Genomic DNA, 9498 nt, shown 5'->3' with positions numbered 1-9498 from the left:
AGGGGATATTGGCAATTTGATCTCTGGTTCCTCTGCCTTTTCTAAAACCAGCTTGGACATCTGGAAGTTCACAGTTCTCATATTGCTGAAGCCTGGCTTGGAAAATTTTGAGCATTACTTTACTAGCGGTGAGATGAGTGCAATTGTGTGGTAGTTTGAGCATTCTTTGGGATTGCCTTTCTTAGGGATTGGAATAAAAACGAACTTTTCCAGTCCTGTGGCCACTGCTGAGTTTGCCAAGTTTGCTGGAATATTGAGAGCAGCACTTTCACAGCATCATCTTTCAGGATTTGAAATAGCTCAACTGGAATTCCATCACCTCCACTAGCTTTGTTCATAGTGATGCTTCCTAAGGCCCACTTGACTTCACATTCAAGGATGTCTGGCTCCAGGTGAGTGATCAAACCATCGTGATTAACTGGGTTGTGAAGATTTTTTTCTACATTTCTTCTGTGTATTCTTGCCACCTCTTCTTAATATCGTCTGCTTCTGCCAGGTCCATAGCATTTTTGTCCTTTACTGAGTCTATCTTTGCATGAAATGTTCCCTTGATATATCTAATTTTCTTGAAGAGATCTCTAGTCTTTCCCATTCTATTGTTTTCCTCTATTTCTTTGCACAAATTGCTGAGGAAGGCTTTCTTATCTCTCCTTGCTATTGTTGGAACTCTACATTCAAATGGGTATATCTGTCATTTTCTCTTTTGCTTTTTGCTTCTCTTTTTTCACAGCTATTTGTAAGGCCTCCTCAGACAGCCATTTTGCCTTTTTGCATTTCTTTTTCTTGGGATGGTCTTAATGCGTGTCTATTGTACAATATCATGAACCTCCATCCATAGTCCATTAGGCACTCTGTCTATCAGATCTACTCCCTTGAATCTATTTTTCACTTCTAATGTATAATCATAAGGGATTTGATTTATGTCATACCTGAATGGTTTAGTGGTTTTCCCCACTTTCTTCAATTTAATTCTGAATTGGCAATAAGGATTTCATGATCTCAGCTACAGTCCACTCCCGGTCTTTTTTTTTTTTTTTTTTTGCCGACTATATAGAGCTTCTCTATCTTTGGCTGCAAAGAATATAATCAATCTGATTTTGGTGTTGGCCATCTGGTGACATCCATGTGTAGAGTCTTTTCTTGCATTGTTGGAAGAGTGTGTTTGCTATGACCAGTGCATTCTTTAGGCAAAACTCTATTAGCCTCTGCCCTGATTCATTTTGTACTCCAAGAACAAATTTACCTGTTACTCCAGGTGTTACTTGACTTCCTACTTTTGTCTTCCAGTCCCCTATAATGAAAAGGACATTTTTTTTGGGTGTTAGTTCTAAAAGGTCTTGTAGGTGTTCATAAAGCCATTCAACTTCAGCTTTTTCAGCATTACTGGTCAGGACATAGACTTGGATTACTGTGATATTGAATGGTTTGCCTTGGAAAAGAACAGAGATCATTCTGTCGTTTTTGAGATTGCATCCAAGTACTGCATTTCATACTCTTTTGTTGACTATGATGGCTGCTGCATTTCTTCTAAGGGATTCCTGCCCACAGTAGTAGATGAAATGGTCATCTGAGTTAAATTCACCCATTCCAGTCCATCTTAGATCACTGATTCCTAGAATGTTGATATTCACTCTTGTCATCTCCTGTTTGACCACTTTCAATTTGCCTTGATTCATGGACCTAACATTCCATGTTCCTATGCAAGATTGCTCTTTACAGCATTGGGCCTTGCTTCTATCACCAGTCACATCCATAGTTGGGTATTGTTTTTGTTTTGGCTCCATCCCTTAGGAGAATTACAGGGATGTAATGGTGAAGATATTGAAGAGGGAGAGGATATTGCATAAGAGGTAATTTGAATACTTTGAATAGCACATTTAAACTAATTACTTAGCGTTTAGCTATTTCTGCAAGACTTCTTTACTAGGCAAATTAATAGAAATAAAGATTGCCAGAGAAATATTGAATATATTTACTACAATATTCTCTTTAAACCATTTTGGTAGTATATTATTCTATACAATTTCATATTAATATAATTGAACTCTGGTCTTTTTGTAATGTAAAAAAAAAAGAGAGTTCCTAAAAAGAACTATTAGACAAATTTTTTTTTACAAATCAGGATTGCATACCAGGATTAAAACTACTTTCTGTATTATAGTCTACAATATTAAGATATTTTATTAAGCCAGACAGGAAACATTTTCAATGAGGCCAAACCATTAAATTTTCACTCTGTTTTAATTGTTTAAGCATTTTAAGGTATGTGCTCCATAGTGTGATATGGAAAGACAGTTGGTTTATCTTGGTGGTTTTCCCTCAAAGCCTTTAACCTGATCTAATTTTCAGGGAAACCCTAAATGAGGGACATTTTACAAGATAATTGACCAGCATTACTCAAATGTCAAGTTCCTTAAAAATAAGAAAAGTCTGAGAACTCAACACAGACCAGAGAAGACTAAAACTTTGACCCTAACTGCAGTGTGATAATCTGGATTATATCCTGGGTTACAACAAGGATATTAGTGGAAATACTAGTGAAATCCAAATAAACTGTGCATCTGGTTCAGAATAATACTTATAGCTATATAAGTATCAGGTGGAAATCTTTGAATGATTTATAAATGAATGTATATATTTACTCTCATCCTCCTTCGTCGCCTTCTCCTGCCCCCAATCCCTCCCAGCATCAGGGTCTTTTCCAGTGAGGCAACTCTTCTCATGAGGTGGCCAAAGTATTGGAGTTTTAGCCTCAGCATCAGTCTTTCCAATGAACACCCAGGACTGATCTCCTTTAGAATGGACTGGTTGGATCTCCTTGCAGTCCAAGAGACTCTCAAGAGTCTTCTCCAACACCACAGTTCAAAAGCATCAATTCTTGGGCACTCAGCTTTCTTCACAGTCCAACTCTCACATCCATACATGACCACTGGAAAAACCATAGCCTTGACTAGATGGACCTTGGTTGGCAAAGTAATGTCTCTGCTTTTTAACACGCTATCTAGTTTGATCATAACTTTCCTTCTAAGGAGTAAGTGTCTTTTAATTTCATGGCTGCCATCACCATCTGCAGTGATTTTGGAGCCCCCTAAAAAATAAAGTCTGACACTGCTTCCAATGTTTCCCCATATATTTGCCATGAAGCAATGGGACTGGACGCCATGATCTTAGCTTTCTGAATGTTGAGCTTTAAGCCAACTTTTTCACTTTCCTCTTTCACTTCCATCAAGAGATTTTTACTTCGTCTTCACTTTCTGCCATAAGGGTGGTGTCATCTGCATATCTGAGGTTATTGATATTTCTCCCAGCAATCTTGATTCCAGCTTGTGCTCCATCCAGCCCAGCGTTTCTCATGATGTACTCTGCATAGAAGTTAAATAAGCAGGGTGACAATATACAGCCTTGATGTACTCCTTTTCCTATTTGGAACCAGTCTGTTGTTCCATGTCCTGTTCTAACTGTTGCTTCCTGACCTGCATACAGATTTCTCAAGAGGCAGGTCAGGTGGTCTGGTATGTATTTACCTTAGATCCTTCTTTCTTCAAGTTAGTTCTGCCTAAAACTCAGAACAAATAATGGCTCAGCAAGCCAGTATGTTTTACTCACGGAAATGTTCTCTTAAGCTATATTAATGAGACTCTGTATTTGCTTGAATATCTGCCTTTCTTCAAGATTCATGTCAATTATTTTATGGCCCAGGATGACCCACCTTGTGCCAATGTTATCTCAAAATGCATGTTGTGGGTGAGGGTTTAGTGCCACTGTCTGAGTTTTGAGACATTTCTTTCCCTAATTAGCAGCCTGCTAATAGATATATAATTTCTTGCTAAAAACTAGCGAGGGGGCACTCTTTCTGCCCTTGTCTGATGTCTATGTCAGAAGCCATCTCTATCTATTTTATACTTTAATAAAACTTTATTGCACAAAAGTTCTGAATGATCAAGTCTTATTACTGATCCCAGATCAAATCCCTCTCCTCTGGAGACCAAGAATCCCTGCGTCTTTCACAGCATAATGACAACCTTCCAATATGATGTGTTTGATACTGTAGAAAGACAACCTCTGGTTGAGACAAAAGGATCTGGTGAGAAAGAAGACAAAGGCTTTGTGAAGGAAATAGTTTTCAGTGCATCTTGCCTGTCCCATACCTGCAGTAGAAGCTCAGATTACTGCTGCCCGAGCACCCAGGTATCACCTCTGATGAGGGAAGTTGCCATTGGCACCCAGAAAATGGTATTATGTTCTTGCTATCTTAGGATTCCACGTGTATACTTGCTTTGTTTAAACTGGGAAATAAATATTAACAAGGAGCCACATATTACACTGCGTGGGTAACAAAACATAGAAATCAATATAATTGTATTCAATAATAATAGATCCTTGGCTAATTCATATCAATGTATAACAAAAACTACTGTAATGATGTAAAGTAATTAGCCTCCAACTAATAAAAATTAAAAAAAAAAAAAAAGAATGGGGTTGATTTCTTCTTTTATATTTTCTTGTTACAATTGTGTATAGGTTCAAATTTCTACAGTTTCTAAATCAGGATTATCATCCCTTTCCACTGGGCTTCAATCTGAAGTTACATAATAAGAATAAATATTGCACTATGTTGCCTAAAGAATGTTACAATAAATATTTAAGTTATACCATACAGATTAACAATATTACTGGAATTGAGAAAATGGTACATAATAAAATTGGGCAAGAATTATCAGCAAAGTTTTATAGGCTCTTTTTACTATCAGTGAAAAGCTGAAGGAATTTCCACTCATTAACATATTATGACATTGATACTCTTTGATTTATATTTCAAAACTGTATTTAATTTCTGTCAACCAAATGTAGACTTCAAAGTTGAGATTTCTCTACAAATAAGCTTCCTACTGAAAGTAATCATCCCACTTCTTTAATTATAAAGATCAGATGGAAATTCACACATGTTATCACAGTAGGCTTTGCAAATATACAAGTATTAATGCACATGTACTTCTTGATCTATTACTTAGCTCAGCACCATTGATTTCACATGTCTGGGGTCACAGTCTGAACATGATACCAGTAAAATTGTCTGAAACACTCCATATGAGGTGTCATAACTCTGGGATGCCCACTCACATCATTAATTTTCAAATTATTTATTTCACATAAAAAGAATACTAACAGTTTCCAAAATGCACATTATACTTTCAAATGCACTAATTTTTTCTTAAATAGCTCTGACAAATTCTATAGTTAAATCTTTATTAAATAAATATCATTTTCCATAGGAGAGTGACATTGCACTTAAATATTGTCATATTTTTTAAAATATCTCTTTAAATTATTTCAATACACAGAAGTTGGAAGATTTTAGCTGTTTGTAAATTTTCATTGATGATCCAGATAAGAAGCAATGGGAATAAAAACTCTTCAGAGAAAATTTAGAACAGAAACTGGCAATCTATCAGGAAACAAATTATCAACCACATGTAAGTCTCAAAATTTAGGGTCACTAGGCAATAAAAATAGGGACATCAAATTTTATCAAATGAGTTGGAGTGATGCATTCAACAAGTGACCTGATTAAATTCACAGACCATTTTGATTTCAAATTTTATTTTTTAAATATCTAGGTACAGATTAAAAAATTGCACTTTGAGATTGTTGTTTATTTCTTCTTGTTTTTTAAGAAATGGTTTGGATATCATCAGGTAAATGTTGTTGGGGTCTTTTAGAGAAAATTACAGTTTGACAAAAAAGGCATGGGAGTTCCATCATATTTGAATGTGCTGTCCGTCTATGCAACCACACCTTCAAACATGTTAATGAGTTGTTTCCCTGTGTTGCCTTAACACTTAAGTGAGGTTGATACAAGTAGAATAGAAAATTTTGTTTCATGCAGACACTTTTGCTTAACATTTAATGCATAGGTAATTTAATTCAAGATATCCTTCCATAGAAAATATACTGAATGTCCTGTGTTGTAAACATTTATAAGTTTCAGTGATTTATTTTGAGCTGACATCAGAAATTCAACACATAAATTTATGAGGAACATGGGCTGTGAATATAAGGCTTGAAAATTTCAGTAATTTTGGAGAAGAGAAATAGTGTCCTCATTAGCCTGAGTTCTCCTGCTAAGCTAGCCAAACCTTTTCCCAGCAAGGGCTTTCAACCCTGACTACATATCAGACTCACTTAGAATTTTAAGATACCCAAGGCCTACTCCAAAGGCTTCAAATCAGAGAAATTCCACAAAAATCTATTGAGGTCATTCCTTAGCATCACTTTTTACATGTATTCCCCATCCCGGTCCCCCCTCCCACCTCCCTCTCCACCCGATCCCTCTGGGTCTTCCCAGTGCACCAGGCCCGAGCACTTGTCTCATGCACCCAACCTGGGCTGGTGATCAGTTTCACCCTAGATAATATACATGTTTCAATGCTGTTCTCTTGAAAGATCCCACCCTCGCCTTCTCCCAGAGTCCACAAGTCTGTTCTATACATCTGAGTCTCTTTTTCTGTTTTGCATATAGGGTTATCGTTACCATCTTTCTAAATTCCATATATATGTGTTAGTATACTGTAATGGTCTTCATCTTTCTGGCTTACTTCGCTCTGTATAATCGGCTCCAGTTTCATCCATCTCATTAGAGCTGATTCAAATGAATTCTTTTTAATGGCTGAGTAATATTCCATGGTGTATATGTACCACAGCTTCCTCATCCATTCATCTGCTGATGGGCATCTGGGTTGCTTCCATGTCCTGGCTATTATAAACAGTGCTGCGATGATTAAGGGCCTCAGCTTTAACCAGCATGGCTAACCATTCACCTGAGCAGTGAACTGAAGTGACAGCCTCCTCTACCATCTTTCTTCATCCAGAGCAGGGGACGATTGTGGTCTTCAAGGGACAGTTGGCAAAGTCTGAAAAGATTCTTGGTTGCCAGAGTTTCAGGATATGGTTGACATCTGGAGGGGAGCAGGCAATAATGTGGCTGAACATTCACAGTTACAGTCCAACTAAGAAAGAATTGACTTGGACCCAAACATCAATAGGATGAAGGCTGAAAAACCCTGAGGCAGAGTCACTAGTTTCTCATGACCTGGGTGACTGCAGACCAAGTCAATTTATCTATAATCATTTTTAAAATATCTGCTGTTTATCTTCTCATTCTAAAAACTCTAAGAAACAATTAGAGAATTGTCCCTTCCCTTTTGACTTTAATTTGCTGTTTCTACTGCTCTTTATCTTTCCTGGTGAAGGCAGCTCTTTTGTCCTTTTCCTATTTGCCCATTTCTGTCCCCTCTAAGCTTAAAAACCTAACTATAGGAATGAGATCACCAAACAATTGAAACAAACTGATTTAGGCTTCCTGAATGCACACCACGCCTTGTTTAACCTGCCTATTCTTTTTCTGGATTAAAAGAGGTTAGAGTGAAGAAGTAGGCAGTTAAAGAATGGCTTTATCTCCAACACTAACTGTCCTCTTGGCAATCCTGCAGGCAGACCACTCGGACAAGGTAACATCTGCAGAGAGTCAGCCTACAACCATGGGGGAAGATGCAGAACCCAGCCTCCTGCCTCCGTGACTCACTGAGAGTCTCCCTCACTTTTCTCTTGAAAACCTATCCCGATTGAGCAGAATCTTCAGCTTCTCAGGACTCAAGTCAAATTCTCCCCCAGATTGCTGGCTTTTCTGATTAAAGGACATTTCCTTTCCATTCACACTTGCCTCTCAAATTACTGGTTTTTGAACAGCGAGCATCCAAACCTGAGTTCTTTAACAAGGAGACCAGCCAGTTTGAAAATGGATGATAAGACAAAGGGCTCAGGCAAATCCTTCTCTTCCTCCCTCCCTTCCCTTCTTTCTTCATTTTCTTTCTTCCTTAGTTGCTTTTGCATGTTTAACCATTACTTACTTGCTTGTGTGAACGCTAAGTTGTTTCAGTGTTCGACTCTGTGCAACCCTATGAAAACTAAACTCTCCAGGACATGGGATTTCCCAGGCAAGAATACTGGAGTGGTTTGCCATGCCTTCTTCCAGGGGATCTTATCCATCCAGAAATTGAACCCTTTTCTCTTAGGTCTCCTACATTGGTGGGCGAGTTCTTTATCACTCGCACCATCTGGGAAGCCCGTTACTTATATGTTGCCAAAGCAATTGCATTATTAGGTTAAATAATAAGTACAATTGAAAAAGAGAAACCAATCAAACTGAGCAGCCATTATTAAGAGCTGAATTCAGACTATGTTATTGATTTTCTGCTCCATACTTCCCTCTCTGTGATTTCGTACAGGTAGCCAAAGAAAGCACATACTTTCAGAGAAAGGCACATTTTAGCACTTCTATAAAAAGTCTAATTATGAAAAAAGTACAAAATTTTTTACATCATAAGCTTGTCGAAAAACAGATAAATTATAAGTTGCCATTGTGAGTTAATTTGAGGTAGGAGATGACAGAAGTTGGTTAGACATGAAATAATTGTACCTTGAAAGTGAGGTCAAGGGTTAGAGAAATTTAGATGCTGTTTGGTTGGTGGAAAATAATTGTCTCAGTGAACAGGGTAGGGAAGAGCAGAAAAGCTGAAAGTATAACTTTGGTTAGGGGACTGTTTTTATATTAAAAAGTGAACATCAAAAAAATAAAATAAAATAAAAAGTGAACATCAAATCTATACACAAAGAATAAAATTCTAATCAAAAGTTGTACAAGTATTTGATGTTTTAGTCAGCACTCAACATTTTAGGTAGCATTCAAGCCATATGAATGCATTTCCTCCATCATCAGATATTTTATTACAGGGAAGAAAAGAGTGGGTTTAAATTATCCAGATATTTATTTTACCCCTATTATATTAATGTTGTATTCCTAAAGCCTCAATGGTATTTTGCTTGTTTAAGATAACATGACTGCAGTTTCCTTTAGTAAAGGGCATATAGACTTGACTTCCAGTTATTAAATAAAAATTCTAGTAACCCAGGGTCTCAGAGCTTCCATGAGGACACAGTTGGACATGACTAGCCGTGTCCAGGGCTAGTGCTAGGATTGCCGGGCACTCAGCTGTCTGTAGACTCACACTCCATCAGGGGTCAAATGTTAACTGGTCCAAATCTGTGTTGCTCATATACTTAGGCAGAAACTTTTTCTTAAAGATCTCTATTTCTATAATAATTGCCCCATTCCTAGGACTGTTCTTTTGCTTTGGGTTTCTGGTTTGAACTTTTTGCTGAGGCTGCAGACCTGTCCTGATCCCCAATCCCCAAACAACTCTTGTCAGTACCTGGGTGGGAAAGCTCCCCTGGAGAAGGAAATGGCAACCCACTCCATTACTCTTGCCTGGGGAATTCCATGAACAGAAGAGCACATGGGTCACAAAGTCAGACATGACTGAGCGACTGAGCACACACCCATGATGTTCTCTGAAGGGGCCAGTGGAGAAGAGTGAGCTACCTGCCGTGAATGACAGTGGTGGATTGAAGTGCTCCAAGTGAGACAGTGAGTGAAAACAC

This window comes from Odocoileus virginianus, chromosome 12 (assembly GCF_023699985.2).
Source record: "Odocoileus virginianus isolate 20LAN1187 ecotype Illinois chromosome 12, Ovbor_1.2, whole genome shotgun sequence".
Taxonomy (NCBI): domain Eukaryota; kingdom Metazoa; phylum Chordata; class Mammalia; order Artiodactyla; family Cervidae; genus Odocoileus; species Odocoileus virginianus.
The sequence above is the reverse complement of the archived record's forward strand: the minus strand, read 5'-3'. Positions refer to the sequence as shown.